General features: G+C 39.1%; 1 long non-coding RNA gene across 2 annotated transcripts; it reads left to right on the top strand.

Moving 5' to 3' along the window:
* Nucleotides 1-994: 994 nt before the first annotated feature.
* LOC136389560 (uncharacterized) lies at nucleotides 995-9,364 on the top strand. Of its 2 annotated transcripts, none has more exons than XR_010748313.1 (3): nucleotides 995-1,126; nucleotides 2,258-2,325; nucleotides 9,299-9,364. It is a non-coding gene; the product is annotated as an uncharacterized lncRNA (long non-coding RNA). The 2 variants fall into 2 exon arrangements; XR_010748312.1 differs by lacking the exon at nucleotides 9,299-9,364 and adding an exon at nucleotides 2,441-2,534.
* Nucleotides 9,365-12,054: the final 2,690 nt, after the last annotated feature.

Here is a 12,054-nt window from a genome sequence, read left to right as displayed (position 1 = left end):
TGGTTTACAAATTCCTGAAATGTATTCCCATTTAGAATTCAATTTTTATGAATCATTTTTAGTTCAGAGCCATTGGCTTTTATACCTTTTTTTTTTCTGAATTATTCAGTGTGTTCCGCTATTATCTCTGGAGTATCATCTTGAGAATTTTAATCTGGTATTTCTTAAAAGGCTGTTATACTCTCATCACTGGGATTCCTTCCCAATCTACTTACATCCTTTCTACAGATTTTCTGCTGCTGCTTTTTTGGTGATACCATAAATTGTCAGACGATGAAAACTGCATGCTGACTGCCATCATACTAACAATTATAAAACAGCAGACCTTGTAAGATACTTAAGTGAACTGTAATATAGAGTGGAAGAAACTTTCAAATTCAGAGCAAAACAAGATGGGAAGTATTAAACAGATGTACAGAGATATGAAAGGAAACATGAGGCAGTAATATATAGTATGTGTAATCATAAGGCAAAAAGGCAAAAATAGTGTGAATGAAGAATTATGTCATTTAGATATCCTTTAACATCATAAAAAAATAAACATTTAAAATAAGTATTGTGTACACTGAGAAAGAAGATACCTACCAAGAAGTGCTCCTGGTGTCTGAGTTCAAATTCAAAAGCAGAACTTAGGAACTGTTTTTAAACAGGTACGTCCCATTCAAACTACACTTTAGGGAGGAGCCAGCACTGGACTACTGGCCTGTACTGTGTTCCTGACATCTGAGCCAACTCTTAAAAAGGAGTTCCTGGAATCCTATTTCAGCCAACAGGACTGAGGCTTTCCTGTGTAGTGTAGCTGCACAGCTATATTTCCATCAGTTCTACCAATCAATCAGAGTGGCTTCATTCTGACCAATCATGGCAGTGCTTTGGCCAATCAAACTTCAAGGTTTTGGAGTCTGTATTTGCATAAAGACAGACCAACCACGGACTAGGGCAGGGACTTCTGTTTATATAAGTCAGCTACTTTCTGACTGCGAGAGGACACATTCCCTTTGTACTGAAGACTAAAGATGGCATTTCTTTGGCTAGATGAGCTTCACAAAATAAAATTCTCAAGGAAATGCTTTACAGAAAAAAGAAAAATTTCTCCAAATCAGAGTTTGGAATATGACAGAGAAGCGTGAGTAAAAAAGATTGGTAGCCTGACCTGTGGTGGCGCAGTGGATAAAGCGTCGACCTGGAAATGCTGAGGTCGCCGGTTCAAAACCCTGGGCTTGCCTGGTCAAGGCACATATGGGAGTTGATGCTTCCAGCTCCTCCCCCCCTTCTCTCTCTCTCTCTGTCTGTCTCTCCCTCTCCTCTCTAAAATAAATAAATAAAAATTAAAAAAAAAAAAAAAAAAAGATTGGTAAATATCTGAGGTACATTTAATTGAACATTGTCTATATAAAATAATGACTACCAATAATATGTACATTAAATGTTAAGGCAGGTGTTAATATATATTTAAATTTTCATGTTAAAACTTAAAGTTCAAACATTAAAATAAAATGGAGTCTAAAAATAATTGAAATACCAAAAAAATCAAGAAAAAATTCTGTTAAAGAAATATTTAAAAGTACACAGTACAAACAGAAGAGGAAGAACCAGTCCAAATATAGAAATAGTAAAAAATAAATATAGCCTGGCCTGTGGTGGCACAGTGGATAAAACCTTGACCTGGGATGCTGAGGTCGCCGGTTTGAAACCCTGGGCTTGCTCAGTCAAGGCACATATGGGAGTTGATGCTTCCTGCTCCTCCCCCCTTCATCCTTTCTCTCTCTCTCTCTCTCTCTCTCTCTCTCTCTCTCTCTCCTCTCTAAAATTAATAAATAGAAAAAATCTTTAAAAAAGACATAAATCTAAACTCACCAAATATAAGATATTTTCTAATTAGGTTATTAATACCAGTCACCACCACCACCAATAACAAAATATTGTGGGATAATATATAATGGTATCCTGGAGTAAACGAAAGAGGAGATTTCTAGCTTTGTACTGCTGCCCTCAAATCACATATCACTTATGAACTCTGAAGAGCTAATGGCATCAGAATATCAGTAAAATGGTGACCTACGCATAACACACTGGTAAGTGGGGCCCAGTGTGCCCAACCGTTTGGAGATCATCTGACAGCCAGGGGAAAACACAGCAATTCAATTTATGTAATATCAGTGCTTAATATTAATACTATTTAAATATATCTTAAAATATTTCACAGGGCTTTACTTGGAAGGGTTCTTAAACATGATCTGTTCTTCTTACTTTACAGATGAAGACACCAAAATCCTATTTCCAATTAGATAATTTTCTTTCCTGCTTTTGATGCACAGATAAAAGGTATGTGGCTAATGACTCAACGATCACTCTCATCATTTTGTTATTAGACTCACGACCCAGGAAAAATATAAAAGTGCTAACAGTAATGCAGAGGGATGGTGTTATCTATTTTCAGGAAGGGGCTGGAGAAGGCAGGGGAGAACGTGCCTAACTACTCAGAATAATAAACTCTGGGTTATCCCTGGCAAAGGAAAGATGAGGAAGGTAAGGGCTGCATTCTTTTTTCAAGTTGATGGTATTTGCTAAGCAACAATATGTTAGGTTCAACCAACACAGCAACCGAGTGAAGTAAGTGGTACTATGATCACTATTTTATTTTATTTTTTTAATTAATTTTACTAGGGTGACATCAATAAATCGGGGTACATATGTTCAAAGAAAACATGTCCAGGTTATCTTGTCAATCAATTACGTTGCATACCCATCACCCAAAGTCAGATTGCCCTCCGTCACCTTCTATCTAGTTTTCTTAGATCACTATTTTAGAGATGAGAAAACTGAGGCTCAGCTGGGTTATATTAATTGTTCATTATTTAGCCACTTGTTCAATATTTAGCCAGTACATGCTGGAGATGTAATCCACGCACAGACTTCTCTGACTTCAGAGCTCATGCTGACAGCCCAGATGCACTCCATCCAACTCTGCTTGCTTTGTCATTCTGCCTGGGTTTCACTTCACTCCAATTGTGGCAAAATGCTCCTTAGTCTACAATGCTTGTTAGCAGCTAAATTTGTATCATCTTCATTTTGTGAGATGTAGAAGAGTCCTGACTTAGCCAATATTTGGGGCATGTATTGTATCAAACAAGGGCCTTTCAGGAAATAGATGACACATTCAAATGGGGCAACTAAATGTTAAAGGTTTTGGTAGAGTTAAAAAACTTTTTAAAAGATTTTATTTATTAACTTTTTTAGTGAGAGGGGAGAGAGAGAAAGGGGGTGAGGAGTGGGAAGCATCAACTTGTAGTAGTTGCTTGTCATGTGTGCCTTGACCGGGCAAGCCTGGGTTTTTGAACCAGCAAACTCAGCATTCCACATCCACGCTTTATCCACTGCGCCACCACAGGCCAGGCAAGAAAATCTTTTTTTTTTTTTTGTATTTTTCTGAAGCTGGAAATGGGGAGAGACAGTCAGACAGACTCCCGCATGCGCCCACCGGGATCCACCCGGCACGCCCAACAGGGGGCGATGCTCTGCCCACCAGGGGGTGATGCTCTGCCCCTCCGGGGTGTCGCCCTGCTGCGACCAGAGCCACTCTAGCGCCTGGGGCAGAGGCCAAGGAGCCATCCCCAGCGCCCAGGCCATCTTTGCTCCAATGGAGCCTTGGCTGTGGGAGGGGAAGAGAGAGACAGAGAGGAAGGGGGGGGGGAGTGGAGAAGCAAATGGGTGCTTCTCCTATGTGCCCTGGCCGGGAATTGAAACCGGGTCCCCCGCACGCCAGGCCGACGCTCTACCGCTGAGCCAACCGGCCAGGGCCAAGAAAATCTTTTTTAAAGGGATTAAGAAGAGGAGATAGGATCAAAGAAGGTGAAGGGATTAGCCAAAATCATATACACAACACATAGATACAGACAACAGGCTAGCAATAGCCAGAGGGAAAGGGGGCGTGGATGTAGGGAAGGGGAGAGAAGGGGGTGAAATGGCCATAGAAAGAGACTTTCTGGGGCACGGGGGCATGAAGCTGATGCACTGTGTAGGGTGTTATGTTGAGTGGACACTTGAAACCATGGCAACACAATAAATTAAAATTAAAAACAAAACAAAACAAAATAAAAGAGGTAAAGAAGCACTGCTGATTTAGTGACAGAAGGAGTTCCCACCTCCATGACTAGACTATAGGAACGAGGGGAAGGAGCCGTTTCTGCTCCCCAGAGGTAAGAGAGGAAGCTGTAAGAGAATCACCCACCAGGAGTTCTGGCTTGTGATGAGAGAATGCAGTCACTCTGAACCTGGGTCCAAAGAGGGAGGGAGCTAGAGGCATTAACACTCATCCTCTGCTCCGGACTTCTGATCTTCTGCTTCAGCTGAACCTGAAAGGAATCAGAAAGCAAAGGAACAGATGCAGCCCACGCTTGTCAGCTTCCTGGGTAGCGACCAAGGGAAACAGCTGCAATTAAAATGTAAACAATAGATACAAGCCAGAAAGAATTGTAATTTTGTAATTAGTAATGAGTGCAGTTTACTTCCTCAGGCTCATAGCTATGAGATCTATCACTACTTAGCAACCTAATTGGGTTTGGAAAGGACTGAGAAGAAATTGTTCAGGCTGGGAGAATATTTCTGTAGAAAGAAGGGTTTTTTTTTGTTTGTTTGTTTTTAATGAACTATAATTTTAGAACAAAATTCAAATTTATAAAGCCATTCATCTTATAGGGAAAACATTAACACTTAATGAAATATCTGAAAAGTTTAAAAGTTTATTATTTATTTTTCTTTTCTCAGGAAAATAACTAAAAGTTAGCTGAGATCTGGGAAGAGGATAGGAATCCAGTTCGTTAGAAGTGTAACAATGTCTTTTCTTAGCTAAGAATCCGAAACAACCATCTATTATGCTTGAAAATAGAAACTGTATTTGATATGTTGTTCAATGTTTTATTTTCTATTACCCTGACTGTTCTTAGTTTCCAAGATTATGATGAAGTAACTTACCTTTTTAGTTTCAAATAAGGACAGAATCAAGGTATAATTGAGTAAAATGGGGCCCCAAACTTTATATTCCTTTACAATTCGAACTGAAGATTCTCATGCTGGACTGAATCATATTTGGCCAGCCTGGTGGTTTTAGGAAGTTTGAATCTAAATCCTCTGAGATTTGCTATTCCTTCTTCAGTTTGCCACAGTGCTTACTTGTTGTCTTATACCTTGCTTTTAATGTGTTCCAAATTTACCCTGTAAGTTTTTAGTCTATGTTTTATATCATATACCTGTTTCTTATTTTGAGTTCTCTGATAAAATTTAAAAGGTTGATAATGGCATCTAGTTCTCCCAACTAGGAAGAGCCTAAGCACCCCCAGCTCCTTTCTGCTACGACGAAATAACACTGAACCTAGCACAGCAACAGGGGGCGGTGTCTCAGAGAGGAAGAAAGTCGAACAGCACAGATACCGGGAGACTTGAAACCTGAGATGGCAGTGAGTTCCCCGGTTTCCTTAGTGTCCCTGCCTCCCCATATATCCTGGGTAAGATCCAATCGGATCTGGAACTGCCAACAAACACAGACAAAAAAGAGTGAAGGAATGAGAAAGAAAGAAAAGCTGCCAAGAAAATCCTGTCCTCCTCCTCAAAGGCACAGGAAAAGGATGGTCTAACTGTAAGGTATTTTTCTCCACCGAGAAAGAAGGAAGGGGCCGGAGCCACGAAGTGTGGAATAGTAAAAGGCTTTGTTGAGTACAGAGTGCGCATCCCGCCCGGCGAGGTTCCCTGGCCCCCAGGAAAGATGGACGCCAAGGAAGTTGCAAGGAGTGACCCGTGTGAGGGATATTTAAAGGGTCCCTAGGGTAGTTGAGCTAATATGACGTGGTGAAATCTCACTGGCTGGCAGATGGTCGCTGTTTTCCAAAGGGTTCCTGGGAAGTTTCTTTTGGTGTGCTTAGTTGTGGGCGGTCCCAGCCAAAGTTCCCGGGCGGGCCTGACCTTTCCCATTATCCACGACCTTACACTAACAACAAAAATTTTTTGTCAATACCCATTCTGTTTCAGCCACACACCAATGGAAAGCTGTGCTCTGCCCGCTGTGATTTCAGCACACCCGAGTATGGACTCTGTTTTTCCACCTTACCTCCTACCGCAGGAACGAATGTATATTCTTTTATTAATTTATTCATGTAACCTCTTTCACTAAGGAGTTTTAGTTCATATAAGTTTTGGATAAAAAAAAATAATTTAGGCAGCATGGATATAATAGAATGTGATATATTTTTAATGCTATATATCTACTCCCTACAGGGAAAAACAGTCAAGAACCACTTTAAACCATAGTTGTGTGTCTCATTCTAACCTAATAGCTTATTTAAATTTAGTTCAATTCAGTTCCAACATTTTTGGTTTTGTGTTGCTCAGCACAAATTCTTCTGATTTATTCCTTCAGGCTCATGTCTTGTAAGAGCTGTTTACTTTGGAATTTTACGTGTCCTTTATTTACTTGTTTTAATCCTTATTTTTAGTTATGTTTTTCTAAGTTAGGTTATGGTTTTGTGCATGCCTGAATGAGGGTTAGCTCTTATAACACAGTTCAAAAAAATTGTTTGATTTAGCACTTCAGAAAAATAATAAAATTTGTTATAATTATTATATTAATCAGGGCTCACCCGTAGGAGACTGGCAAGTGTGGACACTTGAGTCTCTGAGAGTAGAATGCCCACCTGCTCCCCCTCCCTGCCAGGAAGCCATAATCTGATTGCCAGAATTTAAGAGGAAACTTAAAAACATTTTTTTATGATGTGCTAAATATTAACGTCAGGTTTCTTTCAGAGTAAAGGGGGTGTTTTAATTTATACTGTCTTTTTGTCTGAAAGTCTTTCTGGCCCTTTAATTTTAGTTCCTTTGGTGCTGAGCTATGATATTAGTTCCTAATTTTCAGTCATGAGTTCCTCAGTTGTCTCTTTATGCTTAATTACCTTGAAGGTATTTAATAAGATTCCAGAGGGTGATGGATCTTCCCATATAAGATACAGCCATTCATTCATTCATTCACTGATTTGTTCAATCAACACATATTTACTGAGCATCTAGAAAATGTCAGACATTAGGATAGAATATGGAGATAGAATGAGGCCCTTTGGTAACTCATAGACTATCAGAGAAATTTGCAATCTAATACACTCAACTTTTTAGATTCTAGCTTCCTTAATTATTGAAAAAGGAATGGAATATTCTCATCATTCTTTCTGACATTCTCTCTTACATGAAAGAAACTGCCTGGCCCTGGCTGGGTGGCTCAGTGGATAAAGCATCATCCCAGTGCACCAGAGGTCGTGGGTTTGATTCCTCATCAGGGCACGTATGAGAAGCAACCAGTGGGTACACAACTCAATGTACTAAATGAAAAAACTAAGTAGAACAGTGAGCTGATGCTTCTTTTTCTCAAATCAATGGAAAAAATGAAAAAGAAACTACAAACCTCCCTTGTCTTCAATCACCTTTGCAAAATTTGTACTGATAGACTTATTGAGTGGTTTTCAGAAAGTATTAGTCATCTTAGTGTATGCATATTAAATCAAACCACAAATAAAATCATCTAATATGAAGAAGAAGGAAATGCCATTATCTAGAGGCCATGGAAAGGTGAATATATTTAAGATGCTGCTGGCACCACATGATGTGGGCCAGCAATACGCTGCAAGCAGAATTAATAGTGGCATCCACAAAATTCAAAAGGTTGACACTGTCCTTTGAGAAACAAATTGCAATTATAGTTCTGGACAATAAAGTGCATTACCATAGATATTAGAATAGATAGGTAGCACTGATTTTAAATTCCGTACTTTTAAAATTACACTCTGTGTAACTTAATATGTTATTGGGTACTTGTGTTTACAAAAATATTTAAATTTATTTAAAATAAATATACTATACTATATTTTTATTTTTCAAATACATTAAATTCAAAGTTACAGAGCAGAAAATACCTGGGATTATTAGTTGAGGAATTATTATTAACTCTATGAAATATAAAAACATAGGTTTTATTTTTCTGGAGGTTTTTAATTCAGTACCAGTCCCTGCACTATGCAGAAGGGGTTTTGTGGATCGAAATGCTTAGTACTGTTTGTAACCACAATAAAAAGTACTAATGGTATCAGCTTTGACCTCCGGACATTTCAATGCAGGGGTTAGGTAGCAATGACTTGATGGAGTATATCTCTCTATGTGTCCTTGGAAAGAAAGCTGTTTGGGAGCACCAATGACCCTGAGTTCACTCATCATAAATTTCCAGTCTGTTAATATGCTGTAAGGAAAAGGCTTGTGAGGTAGATTAATGGAAATTTTTATATTAAGAATTTACAACAGCTGGCCATGCTGTGAAACTGCTTATACTCAGCCCTATAGACACAGGTTAGACTTGTTGAAACAACGAGGCTTATGAAAGTGTGAAAAAGGTTATACATAATTCAACTGTTTAAAGACCAAAGAGCTTCAGTTCCAAAACAAAGCTGTCATTTCCCAAATAGTGGTATGAGTTATATAAAACATGGTATATTATGTAACATATCAGGTTATATAATACACTGTTTTATGTTATTAAATGAGGTCATAAGAACAAATAGTTTTAGAAAGCACTGATTTAAATAAAGATAAACAGGTTGTTTAATTGCAGGACTTCTCCAAATACTGGCTATCACAATTAGCTCGGTGCCTCATAAGAGGAAATATATCAATAGTCTTTTTCAGCAATTGGTAAGTTTACAACACTTTTGATACATTTAACTGATCTACTACAAATAATCATTTCAGAAACACTGATTCAGGTTGATAAAGAGGACAATTAATTTTTCCCTCTGTATCAGATCAATCTTAGGTAGCAATTAATTGTAAAATTAACTGTGAGATCTACACTGATCCAAATCATCATATTCTTATTTTGAAAATAAAGAAATGGAGGGAGCGAGAGGTAAGCTGACTTAACTAAATATCACAATTGAGATATTTTATATACTATTGGGGGTTTAATAGATAAAGAACATTTTGTAAACAATGGAATATTATTCAGCTATCTAAGAAAGGGGATCCTGTCATTTGTGATAACATGGATGAAATAAGAGGTAGAGGAAGACTCATACTGTATGAACTCAGTTATATATGGAATCTAAAACGTTCAGTTATGAGATCAATAAGTTCTGGGAATATAATGTACAATGTGATGACTATGGTTAACAATATTGTATATTTGGAAGTTGCTAGGAAAGTCTATCTTATAGGTTCTAAACTCTTGGACCTTGGTTTTAAAGAGCATTTTATGAATTTGACTCCAAAGGCAAGGGAAGTGAAGGCAAAAATAAATGAATGGGACTACATCAGACTAAGAAGTTTTTGCTCAGCAAGAGAAACTGACAACAAAATAAACAGACAGCCAGCTAAATGGGAAATGATATTTTCAAACAACAGCTCAGATAAGGGCCTAATATCCAAAATATACAAAGAACTCATAAAACTCAACAACAAACAAACAAACAATCCAATAAAAGAAAAATGGGAAGAGGACATGAACAGACACTTCTCCCAGGAAGATATACAAATGGCCAACAGATATATGCAAAGATGCTCATCTTCATTAGTTATTAGAGAAATGCAAATCAAAACTACAATTAGATACCACCTCACACCTGTTAGATTAGCTATTATCAACAAGACAGGTAATAGCAAATGCTGGAGAGGCTGTGGAGAAAAAGGAACCCTCATTCACTGTTGGTGGGAATGTAAAGTAGTACAACCATTATGGAAGAAAGTATGGTGGTTCCTCAAAAAACTGAAAATAGAACTACCTTATGACCCAGCAATCCCTCTACTGGGTGTATACCCCCAAAACTCAGAAACATTGATACATAAAGACACATGCAGCCCCATGTTCATTGCAGCATTGTTCACAGTGGCCAAGACATGGAAACAACCAAAAAGCCCTTCAATAGAAGACTGGATAAAGAATATGTGGCACATATACACTATGGAATACTACTCAGCCATAAGAAATGATGACATTGGATCATTTACAACAAAATGGTGGGATCTTGATAACATTATACGGAGTGAAATAAGTAAATCAGAAAAAACCAAGAACTGCATTATTCCATATGTAGGTGGGAGATAAAAACGAGACCAAGAGACATTGACAAGAGTGTGGTGGTTATGGGGGAGGGGGAGGGAGAGGGAAAGGGGGAGGGGGAGGGACACAAAGAAAACTAGATAGAAGGTGACGGAGGACAATCTGACTTTGGGTGATGCAACATAATTGATCAACAAGATAACCTGAACATGTTTTCTTTGAACATGTGTACCCTGATTTATTGATGTCACCCTAGTAAAATTAATAAAAAAAATAAGAAAGTATATCTTGAAAGTTCTCATCACAAGAAAAATCATTTATAACCAGGTAAGGTGATGTATATTAACTAAACTTATTGTGGTGATCATTTTGCAATATATATTATACATATAGCAAATCATTATGTTTTACACTTTAACCAACTTTCCCAAAGTCACCTGGGTGATATTTGTCAAAGTTGATGCTGTGATAATGTAAACCACCAACATTACCTTGGCCTCTGGGTGCTTCCTATGCTTGCTGATGAGGCGGGTCTTGGCTCATGTGGTCCCAAAGATGCTAGGTCTTCCTTAATCTGGATGGCATTTTGGTGGCTGAGATGCAAGAGCAGCATTGGTACATTGAACAAACCAAGAATCTTTCTAGAGTATCATTGGAAGCCAGGCCATGTATGTCATACGTATCTGGCTACCCAGAAGTTTTGCCATGTTGAATCAGATATCCACCTGTGGTGGTGGGGGAGGAGGGAAAGAGAAAGCTAGGGCATGTTAAAAGAATAAATGGAGGCCCTGGCTGGTTGGCTCAGTGGTAGAGTGTTGGCCTGGCGTGTGGAAGTCCCAGGTTCAATTCTGGTCAGGGCACACAGAAGAAGCGCCCATCTGCTTCTCCACTTTTCCCCTTCTCCTTCCTCTCTTTCTCTCTCTTCCCCTCCCACAGCCAAATCTCCATTGGAGCAAAGTTGACCTGGGCACTGAGGACAGCTCCATGGCGTCTGCCTCGGGTGCTAGAATGGCTACGGCCGCAACGGAGCAATGCTCCAGATGGGCAGAGCATCACCCCTTGATGAGCATGCCAGGTGGATCCTGGTTGGGCACATGTGGGAGCCTGTGTGACTGTCTCCCCACTTCTAACTTTGGAAAAATACTAAATAAATAAATAAATGGAGAGAAGGAGAGGTAAGTTGACTTAGCAAATGTCACAACTGACACAGTTTACATTTCCTGTCTTTATAAGGTAGGTATTAGCAGACAGAAACTAGAGAAATGTTGCAGCAACTGATAATATAAAAAATATTTTACTATTTTAAATTAAATATGAATATCAGAATAAATTATCATCTATTAGTTTAAGAGACAATATATAAGTTTAAGTTATATCAATGAATTTTATTAGAGTGCCTATTTTTTTTTTTTTTTTTGTATTTTTCTGAAGCTGGAAATGGGGAGAGAGGTCACAGACTCCCGCATGTGCCCGACCGGGATCCACCCGGCACGCCCACCAGGGGGCAACGCTCTGCCCACCAGGGGGCGATGCTCTGCCCCTCCAGGGCGTCGCTCTGTTGTGACCAGAGCCACTCTAGTGCCTGGGGCAGAGGCCAAGGAGCCATCCCCAGTGCCCGGGCCATCTTTGCTCCAATGGAGCCTCGGCTGCGGGAGGGGAAGAGAGACACAGAGAGGAAGGAGAGGGGGAGGGGTGGAGAAGCAGATGGGCACTTCTCCTGTGTGCCCTGGCCGGGAATTGAACCCAGGACATCTGCACACCAGGCCTATGCTCTACCACTGAGCCAACCGGCCAGGGCCCCTATTTTTTAAGTGCTAAGGCCCAATATAGGAAAGGAAAAATCATTTATCATATCTAACAGTGATTTTCAGATTTCTTGAATTATTGTGCAAGGTAACTTAGCACTAGTAAGATTTTATATACATATAAAATATATGTATATAAACTTCCATTGTATAAATATGGGTTTT

This window comes from Saccopteryx leptura, chromosome 1 (assembly GCF_036850995.1).
Source record: "Saccopteryx leptura isolate mSacLep1 chromosome 1, mSacLep1_pri_phased_curated, whole genome shotgun sequence".
In the NCBI taxonomy this organism is placed as follows: domain Eukaryota; kingdom Metazoa; phylum Chordata; class Mammalia; order Chiroptera; family Emballonuridae; genus Saccopteryx; species Saccopteryx leptura.
This window is presented reverse-complemented; position numbering and strand designations above follow the sequence as displayed.